Below are 8,191 nucleotides of genomic sequence, written 5' to 3'. Positions count from 1 at the left end.
ACAGAAAGACAAGAGAGACAGAAAGAAAGAGAGAAATTTTGCAGCTTTCCCAAAGGTACATAATTAGAAAGATGGAACTGAGATTTGGATACTGGTGGTCCAACACCTGAGGCCCAATCCTTAACCTCTATTCTACATACAAGTATATATGTATAAGATATGATAGGTAGAATGGAAATGAAACCAAAGATGATGAAGAGAAAGGTAATGAAGAATTCAGTATAAAAGCAGACCCCTCCTATTGGAAAGAATTGAGAAAAAAAATAATTGTAAATTATACTGGAACCAGTTTACCAGTGTAGAGCAAAATGTCCTAACACTGCAAATGTCAAAGTTGTTTATCATCATTAGGAGTTAAGCTGCTGTATTTTGCACAGTGTGAAACATATGGAGATTTTTCAGGAAAAGTGTCATGTGTTAGTAATTCAGCTGGGAGTTAACAAAGACCAACATTCTACTGGGAAAACTGTATCTTAAATAAAGCAAGACTGCATACCAGTAAGCTTTAAATGAAAGAAGGTACTAGTCCTGCCAATTCCTCAGGTATGAGAACAATAAGAAACCAGTATGAACCAAAAGTAAAAGCAAAATAAGAATGCTGACTTCCTGAATTCTAACTGCCCTTGTCCATTGACACTTTGCTACTTTTACTTTTGTCAGAATTGATTTTCAACTGGTTTCTCTTTCAAGAAGTAAGAATGCCCTTAGATAATCCTTGGGTTCTACATTAAAAAAGACTGCAAAATTAGACTGTAGATTTAAGTTCTAGTTCTAAACTTGCTAACTAGGTGACTTTGGACAGGTTGAGGAACCTCTCTTGACCAAGTTCTTATGTTAAGTTCTTATCTCCTAGATGAGGAAGTTCATATAAATTATTTATATGAAGTGCTCAGCACACACTGAACATAATAACAATAATTATTATTTTCTTTTGACTTTTCTTAGTAAATGAATATTAATTAATAAATGGAGTTAATTAATTTCAAATTTATTAATGATTAATTAAATTAAATTAATAAAATGAAAACTGATCCATTGATAAATTTGATATTAAGGGAAAGATATTGACAAAAATAAATTCTAAAACTAGCCTCAGAAGTTAAACATACAGGTTAAAATACTACTTTTCTCCAGGTAGTAGTGTCTATTATAATCATACTCTTGAAAGACCAATGAATTTGCCCGACACTGTCTTTCTCTAAACCCTTAGCATAAATAATTTTACTTTGCTACCTCTCTGTGAAATAGATATGAAATAGAAGATATTACATTTATTTTATAATTTATCACGTTTAAAGATTTATATCCAAGGTTCTAGAAAAATGAATGAAAGAAAAGAATCAGAATTCAAATCTTCATATTTTTAGTCCAGTATCTTTCTACCTGCCTGGAACCTTGTAAGTTTTGTCATGTCCAGTATGGACAAGACCAGTGGAAGATCCAGATAAACTCTGGAATTTTTACATAATTGGAAAAATTCCAGCAAAAATAGATCCATAATTTTCTCCCCAAAAGATAATTTAGGACTGTATGTAATAATTATTGTGTTTATATTATTTTAAAATGTACTACCTCAGAAATATCAGCCCAAAGTGGGGAGATGGCATTGCTTCAGATTTAACACTACAGACTCAGGAATCAAACTGCCTATATTTAAATACCGAACTCTGTTGCTTTAGGCAAGTTACTTAATCTATCTAAATCTTAGTGTCCCTGTCCAAAACATGGGACTATCTAATTTATAGAGGTGCTTTGAGGATATAAGTAAATGGTGACTATAAAGATACAAACATAGTGATCCGAAGGGGCACATGCACCCGAATGTTTATAGCAGCAATGTCTACAATAGCCAAACTATGGAAAGAACCTAGATGTCCATCTACAGACGAATGGATAAAGAAGATGTGGTATATATACACAATGGAATACTATGCAGCCATCAAAAGAAATGAAATCTTGCCATTTGCGACGACGTGTATGGAACTAGAGGGTATCATGCTTAGTGAAATAAGTCAATCAGAGAAAGACAACTATCATATGATCTCCCTGGTATGAGGAAGTGGAGATGCAACGTGGGGGGTTAGAGGGGTAGGAGAAGAATAAATGAAACAAGATGGGATGGCGAGGGAGACAAACCATAAGTGACTCTTAATCTCACAAAACAAACTGAGGGTTGATGGGGGGAGGGGGTTGGGAGAGGGGGTGGGGTTGTGGATATCGGGGAGGGTATGTGCTATGGTGAGTGTTGTGAAGTGTGTAAACCTGGCGATTCGCAGACCTGTACCCCTGGGGATAAAAATATATGTTTATAAAGCTGTAAAAAAAAAAAAAAGAAAGAAAGGATGAATCCCCAAGTTTTGTAGCAACATGGACGGGACTGGAAGAGATTATGCTGAGTGAAATAAGTCAAGCAGAGAGAGTCAATTATCATATGGTTTCACTTATTTGTGGAGCATAACAAATAGCATGGAGGACAAGGGGAGATGGAGAGGAGAAGGGAGTTGAGGGAAATTGGAAGGGGAGGTGAACCATGAGAGACTATGGACTCTGAAAAACGATCTGAGAATTTTGAAGGGGTGGGGGGTGGGAGGTTGGGGGCACCAGGTGGTGGGTATTGTAGAGGGCACGGATTGCATGGAGCACTGGGTGTGGTGCAAAAATAATGAATACTGTTATGCTGAAAAAAATAAAAAAATTAAAAAAAAAAGACCTTGACACTGAATAAGTTTTTAATACATATTAACCATTAATGATTAAATATTAACATATTTATTATTGAATACACTTCTTCCAAAAAAAACAACTAAAGTATTCTTTTAAGACTTTTATTAGTCTTTGCAATAAAGTTTGAAAAATGAAATTTGCAGGGCACCTGGATGGTGCAGTTGGTTGAGAACCAACTCTTGGTTTGAACTTAGGTCGTGATCTCAGAGCCACAATGAGCTCCATGCTCAGATCAGAGTTTGCTTGAGATTCTCTCTCCCTCTACTCTACCTTTGTGCTCTCTCACTCTCTCTCTCAAATAAATAAATCTTTCAAAAATTGAAAATAAAAATGAAATTTGCTTTTCAAAAAATGATATCTCACACCAGGGCTCATGTTTCTTTTATTGTATATTTCTTTCAGTGGATAAACTTTTAAGACAAAAAATTAACACTGTCACACAATTTAGAAAACACATTCAAAAGCTGCCTGTGGTCTTTATAGAGACATTGATGTATGTCAAAGGAAGGTCAGTGTTCTGCTGATCATATCTTTTGTTTAGAAACTTGGTATATTTCTCTAATAAGTACTTAAAATAAAAAATCAACACAAGCAATAGAAAAATGTTCTGAGGCTTTATAGGTATGATACTCAAAAGGAAAATCTCCCAGAAAGAATGATTTGTTCAATATGGAAGAAGGGGGAAAGTATAGACTTCTCATGGAATTAAGGAAAGCTATTAAGATATAATAGCAATGAGATCCTTCAATAATCGCTTCAGTAGCAATTTTACTTCATTTACTTATTAAGTTAAAAAAATACAATTCAACCAATGGAGAGAATTATATTTCTGATCTCTTAAGCAAAACTGTCTTTACCACATATATAGTCAAAAGCAAATACTACGCAAATGACTTTATGGCTGCTTCCTAGAGGAGAAATAATTGGAGGTCATTTTGTCTCATGAAGAGGTCCGATAAGAAGCCAATAATCTTTTAGGAGATGTATCATTCAGGGGTCTTGTAAGAGACTAACTAGACTAAAATGATCCCTGAGGAATTGGAGATAATGTAGTAATATTTTAACAATTCTCTAGGTGATTCCTAAGTGAAAGAAACATGGAGAGTGTTTCCTTAATCTCCTTAATATAGGAACTTCTTGAATGTGAATAGCCATGGACTAATGAAGAACCGTTAGTTCTTGATGTCAAGAGATACCTAGAAAAAAAGACTGGGGAGAGGTAAACCAGAAAGTTACTAATGGCTGTACCACCCTGATAAAAATTTTATGTAATCCATGCACATAATTTAGTAAACTTGCATTCTAAATGGAATCAGCACATTCATATGCTTGTTCATAATAATGTGTCAAATGGGGGGATAGCATTTTTTTCTTAGAAATCTGACAATTGCTTTATTTAAATCATTTAATTTAAATCTCATTTATAACCTAACATTCAGAGTTTGTAAATCACTGACATCAGCAAAAATAAACAGGAGCCAGGAGACTACATTAAGTAAGCTTGGCTCCCAAGCTTCAAATTTAGCTCTTTCAGAATCAAGGCACAGACTATTCTAATCTCATTATGTCTTCCCACCCCAAATGTCCTTAAAGTTGGAAAGTAAAATGAGACTGTTACTGACCTAAAAACTCAAATATGAATTTGGTTTTTCAATAATATCAAAACATCTGTTAAACGTTACATAATTCTGTTTTCCATATTTTCAATCTCAGTAAGTAGCACATGGTAAAGCATAAATCCCACGTCCTGAGTGGCAAAAACAAGACAAAACAAAACAAAACTTTAAAGGGGCCATAGTAAAGGTAAAGAAGCACTGAGGAAGTTCTGCATATATCTCTCAATAATTTGGGAACCTTGCACACGAAGAGGGAAAACCCAAGAGGACACAGAAAAAAGTAAAAGCTTCAGGCAGGCTTGAAAATTAACTGATCACAGGAACACTGTCCAATCCACAAAAATCTTCCGTCAGAAAAGAAGCCTTACAATCTCAGATATTTGAGGGGAAAAAAATACTAAGCTATCTGCCAACTAATAATTTAGACACTGGGGTAACTTCTAACTAACCAGTATAAAAATAATAATAAAAAATGGGGGTGCCTGGGTGGCTCAGTGGGTTAAGCCTCTGCCTTCAGCCCAGGTCATGATCTCAGGGTCCTGGGATCGAGCCCCACATCAGGCTCTCTGCTCAGTAGGGAGCCCGCTTTCCCCTTTCTCTCTGCCTGCCTCTCTGCCTACTTCTGATCTCTCTCTCTCTCTGTCAAATAAATAAATAAAATCTTAAAAAAAAAAAAGGTTTAAAAAACAAAAAATGATCAGTGACATTAAAACCTGCATACCATGGGGGGAAAGATTCAATAAGCTTAAGTTACAAAAAATAAAATAAAAAATAAAGCTTTGGATAAGTAAAAAAAGAATCTGAAGTTGTTACATTATATTGTCCAACACGTCCAATTTTCAATACCGACAAAAAAAATTACAAGGCATAAAAGACACAGAAAAGTTGACTCATACTCAAGAAAAAAGAAGTCAGTAGAAAATGTCTCTAAATAGATCCATATGCTAGATTCAGCAGACTTCATAGATGCTTTTATAAATATGTTAAAGGAATTAAAGAAAACTGTATCTAAGGAGTTAAAGAAAAATATGATTGTAGTGGTTTGTCAAAAGGACTTCTAGTAGAGAAACATAAACTATATATAATAAAAGAAAATTTTAGAATTTAAATATGTAATAACCAAAATAATGGAAAAACATTGGCTAGATGGATTTAAAAGCAGAACAGAAATGTAAAGCACAAATCATTTAATTTAAAAGTAGATCAGTAGAGAAGATGGCTGTGCTCTTGTTGAGACATGTTGGTTGTCATTGCCTCTGTGTCCATCTAAGTCCTAGGCTCTGTATCAGAAATGCTATTCCTTTGGGAACTATAACCAGAGAAAAGATGGAGAAGTTCTGGAAAAAGAACACTACTTTGAACTGTATTCTGTCTCTGACTATCACTATCTACAGTGGACATCTTCCCATGGCGATATCCCTTTGGCACCCTTATGGCCTTGAGTACAGAGGTCTTTCTCTTTGGCTTGTTGGCCCTCTTGGCTCTTGGCAACTTTCAATCTTATTTGAAACTTGTAAAGTCCATGTGTCTGGGGACATCACTGATCTACACAGCCAATTTTGCACTTGTCTTCCCTCTCATGTATCATACCTAGAATGGGATCTAACACTTGATGTGGAACCTAGAGAAAGGCCTGAAGATTCCCCAGCTATACCAATCTGGAGTGGTTGTCTTGGTTCTTACTGGATTGTAAGAATCCAGGGCTGACAGCCACGTTAAGAGCTGAAGTTCCCATCAATGTCTTCCTATAAGTGATTCATTGACCTAACTTCTTCTGCTACTCCCTTCTCCACCCAGGGCAAAGTTCTCCTGATTTATTCAGACCCTTTTGTGCTTGCACATCACCTTGGAACTCAGTAGCAGTAGAGTAGCTGATAGAATCATAGCAGTGGAAAAGAAACCAGTTTCCCCTTGTTTCTAAAAATGGAATGACTCAAAAATTCTCTTTTCCTGCCCCAGCTTGCAGCTTACTCTGGTGTTAGGAGCTCTCATTTTTCTCCATATTTAGCCTTGATTTGTGCTTACGGTCAGCTTTTGGCTCCTTGTTCTGAGACCATGGAAACAATGTCAGCTTTGTGACTTGCCCATGGGGACTGGGAGTGGGGTTTTGGGTGCCACTGCCTGTGGGTTGCTAGCTTATTCATTGTCAGACCCCAGGGTCTTCAGCACCCACACAGTATGGCTGAAAGAGAGGGGTGAAGGGGAATTAGCTTCTTCTAGCTAGAGGGAGATAAACAGGGTCAGGTGATTCTGGAAGTAGATGCTTTGGGAAAAAGATATAGCTTTCAAGGCAAAGACAAGATCCAGGAAATTATCATTGAACCCAGTAAGAGTTATTTCTTTTCCCTGCATTTCTGGAAAAACAAAACTTTTTTCTAATCCAAATTAATGTGCCATCTTTTTATGAAACTAAATTAAAATACTCATTTTGACTTTAAAAACAAAACAAAATACAAACAAAAACAGATCAATAGAAATTATCCAATATAAAGAACAGATTGCAAAAAATAAATAAATAAATAAAAATGAGCAGAGATATGTGGAACAATATCAAGCATACCAAAGAATGTGTAATGAATTTCCCAAGGAGAGAGAGGAAAAAAATTACAAAAAAACTAGGAGGAATTCATGGTTAAACATTTTTCAAATTTGATTCTATTTAAGTTCATGTAAGAGAAAAATATATCAATAGCCAGACCAATAATAACAAAATGCTGGAAGACAAAGAGATTATTAAAACTGTAAGGGAAAGATGATTCAGACACCTATAGAATAATAGCAATTATATGACTTACCATTGACTTCCCATCAGAAAAAAGAAAGGACAGATAGCAATGGAATGACAAAATGCTGAAAGGAAAATTCAATAAAAAATTCTCTATCCAGTAAAACTGTCTTTCAAAATGAAGACAATATATATGTTCTGATAAACAAAAAAGGAGAGCATTTGTTAGTAATTCTGATCCATAAGATAAAACTATAGAGATTTTGAGTATATGAGCAAAGCTGTGCTTTTTATATTTGCCTTACCACAAATTGTACAAAAAAGTATACAGTTTAGTGTACAATTTGATGAAAGGGTTTGTTACAAAAATAAAATCATCTCTATTATTAAGCTCACAATGATGTTTTATTTTGTTTTGTTTTATTTTTCATCATGGCACAGTAATAATTAGCCTATGGTCTGGCAGCTGATCTACTGACCCCACATTAAGTAGCACTGCAAACAATTCCATTCATGAAACAAATGTTGTAGTTCTTTAAATGTTAGAATTTCCTATTAGAAAAACAGTAATATAATATAATAAAATGGTTAAAATCTGAATTTCACTTCTTTTTTTTTTTAAAGATTTTATTTATTTATTTGACAGAGTGAGATCACAAGTAGACGGAGAGGAAGGCAGAGAGAGAGAGAGAGAGGGTAGCAGGCTTCCCGCTGAGCAGAGAACCCGATGTGGGACTTGATCCCAGGACCCTGAGATCATGACCTGAGCTGAAGGCAGCGGCTTAACCCACTGAGCCACCCAGGCGCCCCTGAATTTCACTTCTTTAAAATGTTTAAAATTTTTGTTATACTAGTCTCTGAATTGCATCACAAGATAATAGTGAAATATTTGTTAGTCTATTTTTTACTCAGAAAAATATATTTGCTTTCTAATTGTTCACATTCTAATTGATTTCCCAAATTATATGTTATCATAAAAATATTCTCCTCTCATCTTTTCCTTAAGTTATTTTCTTTGTAACTTAATCAGATTTTGTGAGATCTCTGATTAGTGCATTTCCTTTTGAAAACCAGATGGTGAAGCACTTAGCCTCAGATTAATATACATTTTGCATGTCTGAAATTA

General features: G+C 35.0%; 1 pseudogene; it reads left to right on the top strand.

Annotated features, from left to right (window-relative positions):
• Positions 1–5,555: 5,555 nt before the first annotated feature.
• LOC125096205 (succinate dehydrogenase cytochrome b560 subunit, mitochondrial-like) lies at positions 5,556–6,033 on the top strand (annotated as a pseudogene).
• Positions 6,034–8,191: the final 2,158 nt, after the last annotated feature.

Source organism: Lutra lutra, chromosome 1 (genome assembly GCF_902655055.1).
Source record: "Lutra lutra chromosome 1, mLutLut1.2, whole genome shotgun sequence".
NCBI classification, from domain to species: Eukaryota; Metazoa; Chordata; class Mammalia; order Carnivora; family Mustelidae; genus Lutra; species Lutra lutra.
The sequence above is the reverse complement of the archived record's forward strand: the minus strand, read 5'-3'. Positions and strand labels throughout refer to the sequence as shown.